A 20,556-nucleotide genomic window follows, 5' to 3' on the forward strand; every position below is an offset into this window, starting at 1 on the left:
GGGGAGAGGCCACAACGTTTTGAGGCCCGCATAACGAAAAAAAAAAAAAAAAGTGTGCTGTAGTTGGCCCTCTGTATCCGAGTTACAGAGGGCCAACCATAAGGGACTTGAGTGTCCACTGATACCGAGTGATGACGGTATATATACTTTGATGTGTGTGTTAAAAAGAACACAAAGAGATATATACCAAAATATTAACACGGGAATTAATGGAGGCAGAGAGACAGATTTGCAAAATGCTAGGTAGAATCCAAGAGAGAGAGAGATGATGAGGATCCGAGCTGGGAAGGTGAGAATTAAGATATTAAAGATTTGGTGTGATTCGTGTTGGGGACAAGATTGGTGAGATCAAGGGACCCAACTTAGGTAACTAGTAACTGATATCTTTAACTGAAGTAGTTAATGGTAGGACGGGGATGGGGATTTCCTCCCCTTATTTGTGAATTCATTTATGTGAGGTCTCTACTAATCCATATAAACTCTATTGGAAAGATCAAAGGGATGAGCTCTTCAGTAAGTTGGCAAACATATTCAGTACTCACTACGGGCACTGTGCTAGGTTGGTGGAGAGTGAACAAAATTGAGTATGCCTAGTGGCTGGAGTGACCATGTAATTTATCATCCAGACCGAAGTCTTGAGAGTGAAAGGGGTGCAGAAAATAATTACATAATTTATTGAAGTATTTGACACTGATTTTATTTATTCCAAAACTATTTTTAAAAATAAGAATTTTTAATTCTTAAAAATGAATGTCTGTATTCATGAAAGTAAAACATTTTTTTTAGTATCAAATATTTGATTGTTAAAAAGATAAGGCAGAATAGTCTTTGTGTCATAGTCATATACCTTTATTAACTATTGACTGTGTCTCTAATGCCATGTCCCTTGTATTTCTGTGAAGAATGTGTTTTTTCCAGTATGGTTGTGTTTTTTAAATAGAGTTTTCTACAGTTCTCTGAGTTGTATTTTAGGGTTTATATATTGCAAATACATAATTGGAAATTTCATTTGGCACTTCCCTGTTTGCAGCCTCTTATTTTCAAGAACTTCAATTTGCCAAAGGCTTCAAAGCCTTAAGATGGGGCTTCCCTGGTGGCACAGTGGTGGAGAGTCCGCCTACCGATGCAGGGAACACGGGTTCGTGCCCCGGTCTGGGAAGATCCCACATGCCGCGGAGCGGCTGGGCCCGTGAGCCATGGCCGCTGAGGCTGCGCGTCCGGAGCCTGTGCTCCGTGACGGTAGAGGCCACGGCAGTGAGAAGCCCGCGTACCGCAAAAAAAAAAACAAAAAAAAACAAAAAAAAACAATCCCTTTATCCGTGATAGAGATAGCACTGAATTATTAAATCATTATCCTACCCCTTAGCCATTCTTTAATTTTTCCCAAGATAGAAGGTATATTTCTTTTACAGTTAGGTTGGAAATAACCAGAAAACCCCCCGACCCAAAAAAAAAAAAAAAAAAAAAAAAAAAAAAAGAGCCTTAAGATGTTTTTGGCATTTCACTTCATTAAATACTTTGATTAAATACTTCCAGCTGATTTTTAAAAATGCAACCAAAATTTAGAAGACTCATTTATTAAAAAACAGTTCAGTACCATTGTAGGATACTTAGATTCGTGAAGTAGTTCTTTAAAGGCTCAAACACTTCTAAAATACGATTGAGGACATGTGACAAATCACATGCTGCCCATTCATTCATATGTATTATTAACAGCTTGATCGCAGGTTTTATAGTTGAGTCACTGTGTGTATTTCTAAGGTTTAACATCTAAAGCTTGTCTTTCAGTTGGTAGAATATTGTAACCTTTTTGTATGCAGTTATTTATTTATTTTAATTTTCTTAAAGATTTATTTATTTATTTTTGGCTGTGTTGGGTCTTTGTTGCTGCGCACAGGCTTTCTCTAGTTGCTTTGAGCAGGGGCTATTTGTTGCGGTGCGCGTGCTTCTCATTGCGGTGGCTTCTGTTGTTGTGGAGCACAGGCTCTAGGCATGAGGGCTTCAGTAGTTGTAGCACACGGGCTCAGTAGTTGTGGCTCGCCAGCTCTAGAGCACAGGCTCAGTAGTTGTGGCGCATGGGCTTAGTTGCTCTGTGGCATGTGGGATCTTCCCGGAGCAGGGCTCAAACCCGTGTCCCCTGCATTGGCAGGTGGATTCTTAACCACTGCACCACCAGGGAAGTCCCTGTAGTTATGAATAATGTGTTCCACAATCATTCCAAGTATATTTTTTGTTGTATAGGTTTTTTTTTTTTAAGCTTAGTAGAAATACTGTCTTACCATGACATCTGTACTCCACTGGAATTTGTATCCTCATTATTACTAAGAGAAAAAAAATTGTCTTCAGTGTTGCATATATTTTTAACTCAATTCACAGTAGCATTCACAGTAATATCAGATGTTTCATCTTTAACAGACTGAACCTACAGAAGCTTTACTCTTATTATTATTTATTTACCCACAACACTTTATAGGGGAGAGGTGTGCCTAGTAAATGGGAGTATGGCAAAACCAGTAGTTGCTCAAGTTCTAATTCTCTTAGTGTTTTCATGATGAGTCCACTTGTGAAACAAAACTTCTTTAGAATAAAGTCTCCAGTTTTTAACCACGTGCCTTAAAGTGATTTCTATTCCTGTTGCTCACGTAAAGGCTTATTTGGTGTTTTTAGAAAGCACTTGTAATGACCCTGGGACTGACTTTGAAAATACAGTATTTTCAAAATTTAAAAAAGTACAAATAAGCATTTTGCCATAGTGTTCATATATAACTAACTTCTTAACATGTAGTTTTCAAATTACATTATTCTGTTTTCAGTGCCAAAAGCTTAATTTTCATTCCATAAATTGGACTAAGTAAAACATGCCATTAATGGGATGGGTTTTTCTGTTTGAAACATGACTATCTCTTTGTCAAGTTATTCTGCTAATGAAGCCAACAGATTAATAATTATTGATTCATTAAAAATTGTTTTGAGTGACAAGAAACTTGGAATTGAAAAAATGAAAAATTAATTTAGAGGAACGGTCATTTGACCTAAATTAAGTCATGCTTCACAGAATGTTTGTAATGGCATCTTTTGTAGCTCCATGTGTTATTGTCATCTTCAGAGACAGTGTTACAGTAACTACTACCTTCTGAATTAAATGCTGATGCTGCGTCAGATTTGTTTCTTCTTGTCAGTATTATCACTTTAAACATAAACTTTTTCTGAGTAAATTGCTGCCTAGAGGGCTTACTGCAAAATATATAGATTGATTGTATATATACATTGTATAATATAAAATTATCTTAGCAAAAACATTTTTACTCTCTGTATACTTTATAAAAGAACATTTTACATACACATATAATTTTCCATGTTTCCCATTTATCCCACTGACTGGTGACCTGATAACTTCTTGCATCTTGTTGAGGCAGCAGCTTCAAACATTCTCTTCCCAGCATCTGTTAAAACCAGAGGGAATTGAGGACTTCCTAGGTGGTCCAGTGGTTAGGACTTGGCATTTTCACTTCCATGGCCCTGGGTTCAATCCCTGGTCTGGGAACTAAGATCCTGCAAGCAGAGCGGTGCGCCACCCCCCTCCCCCCCAAAACAAAACAAAACAAAAACAAAAACAGAACAGGGAACCGGCTGCCTTTTATTACACTTTGTCAGCTTGCTATGCTGGAAAGGGAAATGTCAGTTATTTTGCATTTGTAAAGGGTTGGGAAGGAGCAACAGGTTATCACTGGTTATCTTTTTAGATGCAACCATGTGTTTAAAAGTGTTAACTGTTTACACTGGACATTTGTCTCACATAACTACTTGGTAAGACCTTGGCAGAAGTTAGTACCAATTCAAGGTCTGCCAAACCCTCTCCACATATTTTAACGCAGCTTTGTTAAAAATATGAAATCTGAGACATAGTAAATTTGGACAGGACATTGGGAAACATGACAAATGAAGACTGTTTTGGTCAAACAGACTTAATGATCACCATACTTGCAGCAATTTGGTGGGGGTGATGTGATGCATATTCATCAAACAAAAACACCAAACCAGAGTAATCTCTTAATTAGATAATTACTATGAATACAAAATATATTGTGAAATCAGAATAAACAGGTTCTTAATCTGTTTCAGGGAATGGGGAGACAGCTCATGGAATTCGGTCCTGAGGAATTGGAATTTATGCTGTTATCTGAGATATTATTAGAAGTTAGGTAGGAGAAAAGAGTGAGGAGAGAAGGAAGAACATTCCAGACAGAGGAAATAGTCAGGAAAAGGTCCTTGGTGAGTAAAGAAGCTTATCTAGTTCAAAGAACGAAAAGGTCTGTGTTGCAGGTATGAGTCAGGTAAGGTGAGCAGAGCAGTAGATGTTGAAGAGGTAGGCGTTGGCCAGATCATCCGGAGCCTGGTAGTCCATGCTAACGATTTGAATTCCAGTGAAGGTCTAAGCAGGTATGTGATGTGGTTAGATTCAGCTTTAAAAGGATGAGTGGCCCAGACAATGTGCAAAATGTATTGGAGTTGGAATTTTCTAGTGAAAGACTTAACAAAGGTGTGTTTAAACTCTTAATCTTTAAGGATCGTGAGAGAGTATATGTGAATGTGCCTATTGGTGGCTGACAATGAGCCTTTAATTTTTGGAAATAATCTTTTAGTGCCCAAGTATATGTGACAGAATATTGAGCTGGGGGACAGAATTCTAATCATGGTTAATTTGCTTTGTGAGCTTGAGCAAGTAATTTGACCTCTGAGCCTCTTTCTTTATCTGTAAATTGAGCATGTTAGAGAAATGTGTGTTTAACCTAATTGTGTTAATCGCTTAACTCATATGGGCTGAGTCTTGCTGAGTCATTTTCTCAGACTGACTATGTGGGCAAGGCTTAATAAAGGCCAGTTAAACTTAATGATATTTCATACCTCATCTGTAGAAGTCAGGGGAAAGAAAGAGTCGTTGTGTGTATGTTTTATTTACTGTTTTTTAATAAAAGGGTTTTTTGCAGAGCAGTTAGCATATCAATTCATGCAGATTCGTTGTTGAGGAGAGAATACAGTACGCTATAGCTAGGGGACAGGATGAGGCAGCTCCTTGTATTTTAAATTTAAGAATTTCTGATTTGCCTTATGCCTATTATGTCTATAATCTCATATATTTTTTAAAATATTTGAGCTGCTAATACATTCTTAGTGTCTAATGCAGCCTCTTTTCCCCTCTAAACAGCATTGAGATGCTTTGGAATTTTTTTGCCCCCAAAATTGGCTTTAATAGAAGTGGTTTAAATTTTCTGCAGCAGGACCGTGGTTGAAGCTAGTGGTCCTGTCACCAGTAGCAAGAACCTACCAAATAGCATCAGTAAAACTGCATCTTTGCCTCTGTAAATAAAAAACATAATCCTAACTGTCCCTGGAACTGTTGGGTTGCAGTGTTCCAGCATTTACAGATTTATGTTTTTCCATAATTTAAACTTTCTGAGGTATATCTTGAAGATACGAATGTATTGGATAGCAAAAAACTTTGAGTGCTCAGATAGCTTTGTTGGTAACAGTCTTGGTGTGGAGCATTGTACTTCGTTGCATGTTAGTCTTAGATTCTCTTTACTTTTCATTGCCTGTTATATTGAGCCATAGTGGGCGTGTAAGCTACAAGTATTCAATGAGAGCTCCTTGATTTTTAATGCTTGGGCCCTTGAACTTGAAGCTACGCATCCTTGGCTTTATCACGGAAGTTGGTCTTCTTGGCTTTTAGTTTCTCTTTTTCTGTGTTTGACTTCCTGGCTTTCACAGAGTGTAGAGGAGTTGTTTTTGGCTCTTCTGGGAAGTTCAGAAATTCGAGCTTGCTTCAGAAGGATAGGCTAGAGAGCTCAATAAGATATGGTGGGGAAGACTAGATCAAATCATGAAGTTGTGATTTGAGCAAAACAGTATTAAATCTGGTTTTATCTGTTTGTGTGTGTGTTTTACCATTTTAAAAAACATTAAGTTTTCACAGTCACTGAATAGAGTGACTGTACATCTTTTTGAACCTCAAGGATTTATTTTTTCCTTTTTGGAATTAACTTTTTATATATATAAATTTATTTATTTTATTTATTTATTTTTGGCTGCGTTGGGTCTTCATTGCTGCACGCGGGCTTGCTTTAGTTGCAGCGAGCAGGGGCTACTCTTTGTTGCAGTGCACAGGCTTCTCATTGCAGTGGCTTCTCTTGTTGCGGAGCATGGGCTCTAGGCTTGCGGGCTTCAGTAGTTGTGGCACATGGGCTTCAGTAGTTGTGGCTCACGGGCTCTAGAGCACAGGCTCAGTAGTTGTGGCGCACGGGCTTAGTTGCTCCGCAGCATGTGGGATCTTCCCAGACCAAGGCTCGAGCTCATGTCCCCTGCGTTGGCAGGCGGATTCTTAATCACTGTGCACCAGGGAGGTCCTCCTTATCTGTTTTTTTAAAAAAAGGAACCAGCGAAATACATAAAGCGTCTAACATCGTATGGCATGTGAATTATCAACAGATGTTAGTGTACCTCCATGGTTCTCAAAATTTGGATCTCCACTGACCCCACCTGGGGATCTTTTTGACAGATAGTCAAAAGTATTTTCATATTAATTCTAAGATGTTATTTGCCATTTTCATCATGGTACAGAAACAATGGTATGTAAAATTGCTGGTCTTAGTGTGAACTAAGACAATGGCACCAAGCTGGCCTAGTTAGTTATTGTATTCTTCATCACCATGGACTCAAACAGGAGAAAACAAAGCTTAATTTCACTTAAAAATGTCCTTGATGAAGCGGAAAGAATTTTCAGTTTTATTAAATCTTGACGCATGAGCACACATCTTTTTTCTGTGACAAAATGGGAAGCAAATGTAAAATACTTCTGCCTCATTCTGTGACAGTGATGGTTGTCTCAAGGAAAAGCACTTGTGAAATTGTTTAAATTGGCGACCTTTTTCAGGAACTCGATTTATACTTGAAAGAAGACTGGCATCGTATGGTTATTCAAACGAGTATTTGGCAGATACATTCTCAAATGAATGAAATGATAGTATTTGTTGCCAATGATAAATTCATGCTTTTAAATGAAAATTAGAATTTTGGAAAACTTGGGCCTGCCTCCATGAGCTTGACAGCTTTCCAGTTCTTAGAGATTCTCCTGATGAAGTCCGTGGTGATATTAATGAATATGATTTTTTTCATATTGTGTAATGAGATATGTCAACATTTGGAACTTATGTTCTTAAACTTAGTGAACTGATGTTTTCCAAAAAATTAATGTTTTATATGTTATAAAATCATGCATGGATAAAAAGATCCACTCAAAGTGTAAAGTAACTGATGGATTTAATGTAATAGAATATGAAAAATTCATTGACATGGTTTTAGGTTCCACATTGCAACTAATCTTTAAGGTAGTGTCAAAGAAGAATATCTAGGGTGATCTGAGAAGGCTCTTAAAATATTCTTCCTTTTTCCAGCTACATATCTGCATATGCAGCTAGACTTTCTCCGTATACTTCATATTCTTCATGCATTTCAATCAGAAGAGCATATTGCAACAGACTGAATGCCGAAGTAGTTGTGAAAATTGTGGTCTGTTAAGCTGGACATTAAAGTTACAAAACTATAAAATCATGCCACTCTTCTCACAGTTTATTTTTGTTTTGGGGAATATAGTTATTTTTCATAAATATGTTATTTATGGGTTTGTTGTTATTTTAAAATATATTAATAAATATTTTTAAATGTTTCTTAGTTTTAATATCTAATGTGGTAAGTATAAATTGATGTAATCCACATAAACAAAAGCTTGTTGGGCTCTTTAGTAATTTTAGAAGTATAAAGGGTTCCTCAGCACAAAAAGTTTGTCTTGGTGGTCTGCCTCTTTCATTGCTTCTATGTATGGTCCGTCCTAACTCAGTTTATAATCTAGTAGGATAGACTGACACAAAATGAAAAGTCAGATGGTAGGATAATGTATGAAATAATGGTACTGAGGAAAGTCACTTAAAGGGAATCCATTCAAAACAGTAAAAGAAATTTCCTAACAAGTAATGGAAAACAGACAAAAATGTTGGGAAGTTGTTGAGAAATAAAATTAAAACTTATGACACCTAGTTTGTCTTGTATTTGACAAAATTTAGATTATAATTTTGATTCCTTGTTACTATTCAGCACTGAGAAAAAGAATCTAACGTTGGAAGTGTTGGCATACTTTTTCTGACAAAATTATATTAATAAAATCCTTGAATCTTTGGACTTTTATAGTATGAACATAAAAAGCCATTAAAAACACGTTTAAACAATATGGAATAACAGGAGATTAAAATAGGGCAGAGGGATCCAACAAAGAAGCTATTCTAACTATGAAAAATACATTAAATCCATGGCAGTTTCTCAAACTGTTTTATTTTGAAGTGATATTACCTCAATTCGCCCAAAAAGGTAACACAATAACATACTGTTATTATTACAATTTGTTTAAAAAATAAACATACATAACACATTCAAAAAAAAAAGTTTAAGAGTCTTATTCATTTCTTCAAAGGACTCTCTTAATCCTTTGCTCATACAATTTTTTTAATATAAATTTATTTATTTAATTTATTTATTTTTGCCTGCTATGGGTCTTTGTTGCTGCCCGTGGGCTTTCTCTAGTTGCAGTGAGCGGGGGCTACTCTTCATTGTGGTGCGCGGGCTTCTCATCACGGTGGCCTCTCTTGTTGCAGAACACAGGCTCTAGGCACACGGGCTTCAGTAGTTGTGGCACATGGGCTCAGTAGTTGTGGCACATGGGCTCAGTAGTTGTGGCGCACCGGCTTAGTTGCTCCACGGCATGTGGGATCTTCCTGGACCAGGGCTTGAACCCGTGTCCCCTGCATTGGCAGGTGGATTCATTACCACTGTGCCACCAGGGAAGTCCCTGTTCATATAATTTTAATTTTAGGCCCACTTGTGCTGCCATCCTTATCTATTTCTGTTTATATGTTAACTATCCACTCCTTCGTTTGTCAGTGACTTATTTCTTCCCTATCATTTTTCAGTGCATCTTTTACTGGATTTCCAGTCTCTCTTTATAATTAAGTTTACACTGTATTATTAGAACATCTGGTAAGAGACATACCAATGATGTCTATGTGATGACTCAGGGATAGATGCTAGTAAGTTGTGTATTTATTAGTATTTTCATGGTGTTATAACTTCAGCTTCTTTTTACAGCCTTGTGACTTGGAATCTATCAGTAGATAAGGAAGACTTCTGTAGGCATGCATTGGAATCACACGTTTCAGGAAATGTAAAGAGCAAATGAGGGTACTCCTTTCAGGAAGTTTGGAATTAATTCTTTCTATATTGTTATTACAATTGTTAATTTCTGTTTGATTTAGAAATAGTTAATTTTAACGGTGTATTAGTAGAATGTTTTTAGCAGTCTAGGAACCCTCAAATAGAAAAACAATTCCTTATTCTGTGTTTGCATTGAAAGAGAACCAAGGTAACCAATTAATGGGAGGTTGATATAAACCAATATGAGTTAGAAATGGGCTTGAACTTCTTAGATTTGTGCCTATCGTCATCATTCTGTAGCACAAAGAGTAGCAGAAGAAAGAGCAGTTGATGGAAGTTATGGAATGGAGAGATTAAGAGTTGAGTGACTGAATGAACCCTTGGATTTTTAAACTAATTCCAGAGGCTATAAACTGGACTACTTTCTTTGTTCTGCTCTGTAGTAATCTTTTGGTAGCATAGTAGTAGACAGAACTTTGTACTGGAGACAGAAAACTAGCTTTGGTAACAATAAATTTTTTTAATAGGCAAATGACTTCATATCTTGGCCTTCGTTTCCTGTCTGTAATAAAAGTGATATGATCTAACACTTAGGCTAACTGATGTGCTGGGAACTGTACTAAGGGGTTTATATGGATTGTCTTTGTGGTTCCTGTATTAGCATGGTCTGAGAGATGGTTTGTGCAGTCCTACATATAGAGAAATAGCAGTGTACCAGCAGTAGTGTCTCTGTGAGAGAATAAAGCAACATTTCTTTAAGAGATTTGGAGGAAAGTGACTTAACTGATATGCAAAATAACTTATATACTACTTTGGGCCTTCAAAAGGGAGCAGTAAAGTGAAAGGCTGTGATAGCAATGGTAGTGTTACATTGATTGGATCTTGAGGACTCTTAAATCTTTCCACCTTTTCTTTGTCATCTGTCATCTCTGGAAACAGCATAAGATTGGTCCTGTAAAGGAGGGAGAACCATTGGTCTGATTTCTTGCACAGGCATTCTGTAAGTTACAGATTTTATTTTTCAAGGTAAAAAACGGAAGCGGTGGCATTCATAGTTAAGAGCGTGGACTTTGGAGTCAAACTGACAGAGTTAAAAAGCCAGTCTTAGTAGCCATGTGTAAATTAGCCTTGGGTAAATTACTTATCCTCCTTGTGCCTTAGTTTTTCTCATCCACAAAACCCTAAGAACTACTATGAGGATTAAATGAGTCAATGGGTGTAAAGTGCTTGTGTCTGGCACATAGTAAGCAGTATATAAATGTTAGATAAAACAAAAGTAATAACAAAAGCCAGGGACCTCTGGGAGGAATAAGAAGTTGGGGCCAAAGGCAGAGGTTTTTCTCCCATATTTGTTGTGAGTGGAAACTGAGATTAATTTGGAGGTCTTGAAGAGGCATGCCTGGTTCTAAATTTTGAAGCAGATAACATGCGGCAGCGTGAGAGTACAGGCTTCCTAGACAGTAGAAGAAAAAAGATGCCAAGATGAGATAATTGAAAGTGGAATATTGCTAAGGAATTAGAGAACATTATGCTTAAATTTTATTAGTACATCCCCTTTCCCCACATCAAACATTCTTAACAAGCCATGTCTCCTAAATTCTTAAGTGCCAAAAGTAGAACTATCCTTCATTTTCCAGTAGGGAAAACAGTCCTCATCCCCTCCATTAAGTCATCTATTGCCTGATGCCATTTGAAGATCCTTCCCATCCACCTCCTCCCGGTTCTCTGTTGGAATTGAAATGGTTTTGTGCTTTGGCTGGCAGTGTCCTGAGTGGATCAGCACAGATTTAACTTGTTTAAGCAGATGTTTTTGTCTCTCTGACAAATAAGCTAGAGAAGAGGGTTGCTTGAAAGGGTTTTTTGTTTTTGTTTCTTAAGACTAAAAAAAGGAGGACTTCCCTCATGACTCAGTGGTTAAGAATCCACCTGCCAATGCAGGGGACATGGGTTCGAGCCCTGCCCTGGGAAGATCCCACATGCTGCGGAGCAGCTAAGCCCGTGCGCCACAACTACTGAGCCTGTGTGCCTAGAGCCCGTGCTCCGCAACAAGAGAAGCTGCTGCAACAAGAGAAGCTATTGCAACAAGAGAAGCTACCGCAATAAGAAGCCTGAGCACCGCAAGGAAGAGTAGCCCCTGCTTGCCGCAACTAGAGAAAGCCCGCGCGCAACAACAAAGACCCAATGCGGCCAAAAATAAATCCATTAAAAAAAAAAAAAAGACTAAAAACGAAAAACATTAAATAAAACCTCATCTGAAATCTAAAGGGGAGGAGGACTTAAAGATTTGGGGAAGTCAAGTGAATTAGCAGGAATTTAAAGTGGCTATGTTTTATCTAATACAGAATAAATAAATGCCATTGCAAAGTATTATTCTGATGTAAAAATTTCGTGGCTAAATAACAAGTCATATTACTTAGAGAGTAATAAGCATTATGCATTAATAAGTTTGAAACAGTTGATCAACAAGTCCTAGATTCTGAAGATTTGGTGGCCTTTAAAGATAGTATATGAACTCATTTTAATGATTTAGAAAACCTTTTAATACTTGAAAAGTTGCAAATATCCATAAAAGGGGAAGGAAGATAGAAAGCAACAAAGGCTTAGAAGATGAGTGAGCAAGTTCTGGAAAAATTGAGAACAATGTTGCTGACTTGAGATGCTGCTTGGAATACAGTTTGGTCTGGATCAAGGAGGTATCAGGAGAATAAGGTAAGGGTAGGCCAAAAAGAAGATAGACAGTTTGACTCACTAATGGCAAAGTGTTAAGACTGGGAGAAGGCTGAAATTGGGTAGCTAGAGTAATGTTCAGAACCAATGTAATAGCTTCATTGAGGGCTTTTTATGTGCCATCCTAGACTTTTTACACATTAATCCTCATGTAATCCTCATGTAATCCTCACAGCATATTGGTGATAGAAATTTTAATTCCTGTTGTGGATGAGGGAAACAGGTCTAGAGAGGTTAAAGTTTCACCCAGTGCAACACAGCTAGTACCTGGCAGAGTCAGAGAGCATGTTTGTCTGTATCCTCTTAATCACTGTGGTCCGTACTGCCTTTCTTAATTCCTAAAGTTAATGTACTGTCAGCCCTAACCTTATATTTGCTTATTGATGTGTAGTGTATAACCTAACAGATCATCAGTATGATTGGAGTAGTTTTGAAGGGATCATGATAGTTATTTGAGGCAGAGTTACTCTTGATGCTGTGGTACCAAATAAGAACATATGAAGATACCACCGTGTTCTAGAGAACACTACCTTCTGGAAGGTGCCTCCAAAATTTTGAGTACTGGAAGTAGCAACAAAAGCAGCTAATGGTGTTTTATCACAGGATCTACTTGCTCAGTTCTTTGACATGAAAAAAGTTTCTCTTTCCTTTTTAGAAAAGTGTCAAAGGAGCATTATAAAAGAAGCTCAGGAATAAAGGAATGGAGGAAGTTTATTAGGGACTCAAGGAGTTAACTACACGTGCTAAATTTAAAACTACCTCTGGAAATGTATGACTCCAGTGAAACAAATCTTATGACTTCTGTGAAACAGCAAAGCTTATTACTTTCTACTACACTAATTTTGAATTCAAAATAATTAAGACATAGTAAGTGGGTTGTGTTTTACTTTTTCAGAGCGTTTGAGTTTTCAGAAATTGTGTGAGATGTATGTGTGAATTGGTTATATTTTTTTCATTTTTACCAAATTTGGTAGGTGGTAAAATGCAAATTCTAAGTAAATATTTAAAATGCCACATGGGTATTACAAATATAGGTATTAAAGGAAACTTTAAATTTTCAAATAGGAAAACTTATTCTGGCAGGTTGAGGAAAGGCATCACATCTTTTGTGCATAAACATGTTAATTTTCTGTTTTTGTGGTATTGCTTCTCTTGCTTTTATATTACTGTCTATTAACTGATGTGGAATTTGTCAGATTTCCCAGCTGTCTTTTCCAACTATATTACTTGTGAGAATCCTAATGACTTTATGAATTAGAGGAGTGTCTCTAAAATTAGTACATAACAAATAAGACTTTCTTCATCCTGACTTACAGTAGATACAGCAGTTCTTGGGCTTTATTATGTATTACCGTGTGATGTCAGCTTTGGTTTACTTGGATGAAATTATTTTTTGTTAGAATGACTTTTGTTAGCATTTGTAATGTAATTTTAAGGTAATATAATGTACAGATACTTTAGCTACTTTGGTTTTTAAAAGTCTATGAATGAGATATAAGAGCAATATGCAGAAATGAAATGTATTTATATACACTGGCAATGAAACATCCAAAAATGAATTTAAGACAATAATTCCATTTACAGTGGCATCAAAAGAAACCAGTATTTAGGAATAAATTTGACAAAAGAACTGCAAGACGTGCACACTGAAAACACTGTTGAAAGAGCTTAAAGAAGATCTAAGTAAATGGAAAGATTACCCCACTGCTCATGGACTGGAAGACAATATTAAGATGGCAGTACTACCCAAATTGATGTACACATTCAGTACAATTCCTATCAAAATCCTAGCTAGCTTGTTTGCAGAAGTTGACAGGTGGCCCCTAACAGTCATGTGGAAATAGAAAGGACCCAGAGTAGCCAAAATTACCTTGAAAGGAAGAACAAAGTTGGAAGACACACTACCTGATTTCAAAACTTAAAGCAAAGCTACAGTAATCAAGACAGTGTGGTACTAGTGTAAAGACAGACATACAGATCAATGGACTAGAGTGGAGAGTTCAGAAATAAACCCTCAACATTCTGGTCAATTGATTTTTGTTAATTAGATATTAAGTACCCCAAAATACTGTCCTTTCCAATTCACCCTTCTGTCTCTACCCTCTCAACTTTCTTCCATTACTTAAATCAACAGGTGTTTATTGTGAGCACATAGGACTAGGGTGACTTCTGAGGTGATTTATTCACATACATCTGGCCTGATAGTGCTGGCTTGTACTCTGAGGACTTGTATCCTAGAAGAATGCCAGCTTTTAACAGCAGTTAGAGAAGAATGGTGAATAAATATGTATATGAAATATATCTATTTATAATTCAGTATCAGTGTTGCTCTTGCTGGTGGCTAGATTTGGGATAGTAAAAGAAAATAATTCGCTTTTTAATAATTATATAATGAAAAAAAGCTAATTACGAAATCGGGTACAAAATCCAGATTACTTTGGCTTTGTTTCTTCACTCTGTAGTGTGAGACTGCCAGTATATCATCATGAAGATACGTGAGAAATATTATCTGTCACAGGTGGAGAAAGAATAATAGCTGGATTGTTTCTGAACTTTGTAATAAACTTAAAAAAAAAAAGGCGTCTCATTTGATTTAAAAAAAAACTTCCTTGGCTCAAATACTTTAATTTCAGACTTAGCAAGTTTTCAGTAAATAAAAATTGGCCCTAAAACCTGGAAAGAATGATAGTGTAGTGTACCAGTACTATAAGTTACAACCCTCTGGGACAATAGAAGGTAGAGTGACTGGGGCAGAGGCTATGAACTCCCTGAAATTCTACTTACAAATTTTGTATGTATGCACATTGGTGTGAGGGCATGTGCAAAGGATCCATGATTTTCATTAGGTTCTCAAATGATTTGGAACATATCCCAGAAAAGATTAAGGATTGCTTAAACCTTTAAAAGACAATAAAGCTGTTGAGAACTTTTACTTCTGGACATTACAGAGTAATTTATTGGTACCAGATTAGCCCTCTGGCCATAAATAAGGAGGAACTTGGACAAAACACATACAACAGGCAGGGCAGGACTGCGTTCCCTGAGAGAAGGAAAATAAAATTTAGCCCTGCAAATCTCACAGGCTTTCTTTCTGAAACTAGATTCCAGTTAGATCTAAGTTAATTAGAATCTAAGCAGGGTGAGGCAGTCTTGTTGGGCCAAGGAGGTACAAGTCAGAGAATAGACTTGAGAGGCTGGAATTTGCAGGGGTGATTACCATAGAAGATGGGGTTACACAGACAGTGAAATCCAGAAATCTGCAGAGGAGTTCCTTTGACTCTTTGGCTGGATACTAAGCTGGGTGGAGCTCCATAGGCTGGGCAAAGAACAACTATTAGAGGAAGAACAACTACCAGAGACTTGGTAGAAGTATTGGGACTTAACGTTGGGTTGTGAGACATTTCTAGTTTCGACCAGCCAGAATGGAGAGACCTTGTGGAATATCAGAACCATTTGGGAGAGTCCCCAGATACGGTACTCCTTAGGAGTAGGGCCAAAGTAACTTTAGAAAAGAGGCTACTCAAGTCCCACCTTAAAACTGTGCTGAAAAATAGACCTCAAAAGGATTAAGCTGATTCTCAACTAATTTAGCAGCCCACCTGAACAAAACTCAACATCTGAGAAACACACTGAAGCATTTAAAGGAAGCATGAACGTGAGAGAAATGTAAGATGTAAAAAAGACCTATTAGAACTCCTAGAACTGAAAAACACAATATCTGAAATGAAAAATTCAGCTGATGGGCTTAACAGCAGATTAAAAGAAGAAAAGACACTGCAGAAGAAAAGATCAGTGTAAGGTAATAGAAACTGTGCAAAATGAAACACAGGGGGAAAAGTCTGGGGAAAAAAGGGAGAGAGCCTCAGTGATGTGTGGGACATTATCAAGCAGTCTCATGCATGTGCATTTGGACTCTAGGACAGCAGGTGGGGGTCCTGTGGTTGCAGAAGAAGTATTTGAAGAGATAATGGCTGAAAATTTTCCAAGTAATGACGAGAACTATAATCCCATAGACTTTATGAACCTAGGTAGGATGAACATAGAGAAAATCACACTGAGACTCACGCTAATCCAGTGGCTAAAAACCAGTTACAAGGAAAAATCTTAGAGAAGCCAGAGGGAAAAAAGACCACATTACATATACAGAGGGACAAAGATAAGAACAGCTGTTGACTTTTTATGAAACAATATAAGCCAACAAATGAGCAAATAACCACACTGAGGAAGAAGAAAAGAATAATCAAAATACCTTTAGAAAACAGTATTTGATTAGCTATTGTAAGACTAAAGATAAAAAGGACTGTAAACATGCATTTTGGTGAATCTGATTTCTCACAAAGGTATGGGTTAGCAAGTTGGAAACTATGTATATACTAGAAATGAACATATAAGTAAATATATTTTAGATAATGAGAGCCAGGTTTCTATTGTTAAAGAGGTTAAGGAAAGGAAGAAGACTAGAAGGAACTCTGTGATGTTGAATTGGAATCAGAATTATCAGTATGAACTCATGGTTTTATATATTATACATGCAGGTGGTTGTGGAAATACAGGTGTGTGTATATGCATGGATTAGTGTACATAAATATATTTTCTCACTGTGTCCTCTGGGAATGCCTAGAAGAAGCAGTGAGCATGCCTAGTGCCCAGATCTTGGACTCTACATTCAGTTTTTCAACAAAAGGAACCAGGACTCTTAAAAAGAACTGACTGCTTCCAGAACTGGGATATATGGGAGCATCTTTGGTGCCAGAAAATGAAGACGTGCTCAGAAAAGGATGGGATATGTCAAAAGTATGTAAGAACTGGGCTTCCCTGGTGGTTCAGTGGTTAAGAATCCACCTGCCAATGCAGGGGACACAGGTTCGAGCCCTGGTCTGGGAAGATCCCACATGCAGCGGAGCAGCTAAGCCCGTGCGCCACAACTACTGAGCCTGCGCTCTAGAGCCCTCGAGCCAGAACTGTTGAGCCCGCGGGCCACAGCTACTGAACTCCACGTGCCTAGAGCCGTGCTCGGCAACAACAGAAGCCACTGCAATGAGAAGCCCGTGCACCACAGTGAAGAGTAGCCCCCACTCGCTGCAACTAGAGAAAGCCCGTGTGCAACAATGAAGACCCAACACAGCCAAAATAAATAAATTTTTAAAAAAAAGTATGTAAGAACCAACCTGAAAGAGCTTCTAATGTCCAAAGCTGTAATGAAATAATTGTAATATTGCATTACTACCAATAGAATAAAATAGCCATTAGTCCATATTGGTATGTATAAAACAAACAGGTAGGTTGGTAGGTTGAAGGGACATATCATAAATGAAGAATTCCAGTTAATAAGTGTAAAACCATGACTGAAACCAAATCACCGTTAGGGAAATACTGCAGTAATAGTTGTCACAGGCAGTCCAGTGATGGAAGGTAAAATCACTGGGTGAAGGTACGATGAGAAACATTTGCATAGTCTCAAAGTATTTTCTCCTAGAAATTATTGATTACAAAGGGGAAAACAGCAAATTTACAGTGGAGAGAAGCTTTGTAGATACCACCTTAACTGAGTTATTAAGGTTAATATCATAGAAAGAAGACATCCACAATATATACTTAATATAATGAACCAAGAAAGGCAAAACATTACATCTGTGGTGTTTTGTGGTATTCTTATCAAAAAATGCAAAACCTTACTCTAATTATGAGAAGACAGCAGACAAACCCCAATTGAGGGAGAATTCTACAAAATACCTGACCAGTATTCTTTGAAAGTGTCAAGGTCATGAAAGACAAGAAAAGACTGAGTAACTGTCACAGATTGGAGGAGACTAGGGACGTATGACAGCTAAATACAAAGTGGGAATCTGGATTGGATTCTGGAATACAGTGACATTAGTAAAAGAACAAAAAACAAACAAACAAAAAACTGGTGGATTAGGTCTGTAGTTTGCATTGTACCAGTGTTACTTTCTTGTTTCTGATAAATGTACTATGGTTATTATGTAAGTGTTAACATTAGGAGAAGCTTAGATGAAAGGTATATGTGAACTCTGAGCTATTTTTGCAACTTTTTTGTAAAATAATTTCAAAATAAAAAATTTCTTAAATCTACAGTTCTCCCCACATTGGGGAGTCGGAGAAAGAAACAATGCAAGCCAGAAGACAGTGAAATTACATATTGAAAGTTCTGAAAGGAAAAAAACTATCAAGTTAGAATTTAATCCTAACAAAAATCTCTTTCAAAAATTAAGTCAAAATAAAGACATTTTCCATACAAAAGCTGAGAGAATTTCTTGCCGGCAGTCTTGCACTGTTACAAATGTTAAAGGAAGTTTTTCAGGCTGAAGAAAATCATTCCAGATGGAAACTCAGATCTGCACGAAGGAATGAAGAGATTAAGAAATGGTAAATATGTGGGGGAATATAAGACACTTTTTTCTCATTTTAGTTTATTTCAAAGACAATTGACTATTTAAAGCAAAGATTTTTATGTTTTATAGGATTCATAAGATTTATAGGATTCATATAAGATTTTTATGTTTTATAGGATTCTACGTATTTAGAAAATGTAGAAGTGTAACATGTAGAAGAAAAAAGATTTTATTGAATTGCCCAGTAATAGGAGAAAATGGAAGTATACTGCTATAAGTGCTATAAGTGTCATATTATACCAGAAGTGGTATAATACTGTTTGAAGGTAGACTGTCCTAAGTTAAAAATGTATATTATAAATGCTAGTGCAACCACTTAAAAAAAATTAGGTATATCTAATAAGCTGTTAATCATAAAAAAGCTCAAATGACTATTAATATTTGACAAAATAGATTTCAGAGTGAGGGATAAATACAGACTTTACAGTAATACAGACTTTTCAGAACAATAAAGTTGTTAATTTATCATATTTATATACCTAATAACAGTTTCAAAATACCTGAAGCAAAACCTGAGAGAATTGGAAGGAGAAATAGACAGTGTACAATTACATAGCTGGATATTTAAACATTCCTCTTTAGTAATTAAGTAGACATATATTAAAGAAATTGAGGGACGTACCTGGCAGTCCAGTGGTTAAGACTCAGCGCTTTCACTGCAGGGGACACGGGTTTGATCTCTGGCCCAGGAACTAAGATCCCACATACTGTGCAATGCGGCCAAAAAATTTAAAAAATATTAAAATAGTAAAAAAATAAAAAGAAACTGAATCTTAGTTTAAAATTCTCTGAAAGAAGCCTCAACTGATGCATTTTATCTAATGTTTAAGGGAGAAAATACCAATCTTAAACTACTTCAATAAATATAGGAGGAGGGCACACTTCCAAAGCATTTATGGGACCAGCTTTATCTTGGATACTAAAACCATATAAAGATAAGACCTGTTCCTAATGATCATTGACATGTCTTTCATGAACATGTATATAAGAACTCTTATCTAACTTGCAAATCAATTCCAGGAACTTATAAAACGAATAATATGTCACAACCAAGTGAGATTTATTTCAGGAATCCAATGTTGACTTCACATTCAAAATCAATTTTAATTATCCACCTTACTGGAATAAAGAAGAAAAATCATGAACATCTTTAATACGTGTAGAAAACCCTTTGACAAAATGCAACCTCATTTTGCATCATGATACCTCAACCAAACTAGGAATAGGACATTTCCTCAACCAACTAAATGATGTACAGTTAACACGATACTTTAATGGTGAAACTTGCAGTCTAAGCTTTCTCTTTTGAGGATCAAGTACAAAACAACAATGTATTAGAGGTCCTAGCTAGTACAATAAGGCAAGGGAAAGAAGCAAGTCATAGAGGTTGAAAAGGAAGATGATATGGAAGTGCCTTTATACAGACTACCTGATTATATACGTTGAAATTCTAAGCCACCATCATCCCCCCACCCCCCGAAAAAAAAAGAGCAACTGTAATTAATAAGGGAATGTAGCAAGGTTGCAGGATACAAGGTCAATACAAAAATAAATTGTATTCTATATTTAGCAAAAAAAAATTGGAAAATAAAACTTAAAATTACCATTTACGGTATTATCCACAAAATGAAGTAGGGATAAATTTAACAAAATATGTGCAAGACCTAGGCACTGAAAACTACAAAATACTGTTGAGAGAACTTAAAGAAGACCCAAATAAACAGAGAGCTCTACCATGTTCATGGATCAGAAGACTCGTTATCACTGTACCCAAACCCCTACTTATCTTTCCTGAACATGCCAAGCATATTTCTACCTCAGACCCTGCGCATTTATTGTTTCCTCTGCCTGAAACACTCTCCTCACGTATGTTGTTTTTTTTTGTCTCCTCTCCCTGGAATGTAAATCCCCTCAACAGAGGATTTTGTCTGCTTCATTTAGTGTCAAGTATATAGTAAGTGTGGTTCATTCTTCTGTAACACACATTACTATAATGTGAAATAACTTGCAGATAATACACATATGGACATATATATTACGTTGCACTAGAAATGCTTGTGTTATCCCTTTATTACATCTTAGGATGTAGTTGGAAGAGTTGAAGTTAGCTTTAGTTTTGTCAGTAATTTCTCAGTTCCCAGGAACTTATCCTGTCTCA

At 36.8% G+C, this 20,556-nt stretch overlaps 1 protein-coding gene and 1 non-coding gene across 2 annotated transcripts in view; both read left to right on the forward strand.

Moving 5' to 3' along the window:
* The window catches only part of RAB10 (RAB10, member RAS oncogene family), a 77,734-nt gene that overhangs the window by 24,966 nt on the left and 32,212 nt on the right, over window positions 1–20,556 (forward strand). The gene's annotated exons all lie outside the window — the stretch shown is intronic.
* Window positions 3,472–3,544, forward strand: TRNAE-UUC (transfer RNA glutamic acid (anticodon UUC)). The gene has a single exon. It is a non-coding gene; the product is annotated as a tRNA-Glu (tRNA).

The sequence above is a fragment of the Lipotes vexillifer genome, unplaced genomic scaffold, assembly GCF_000442215.2.
Source record: "Lipotes vexillifer unplaced genomic scaffold, Lipotes_vexillifer_v1.1 scaffold717, whole genome shotgun sequence".
Classification (NCBI taxonomy): domain Eukaryota; kingdom Metazoa; phylum Chordata; class Mammalia; order Artiodactyla; family Lipotidae; genus Lipotes; species Lipotes vexillifer.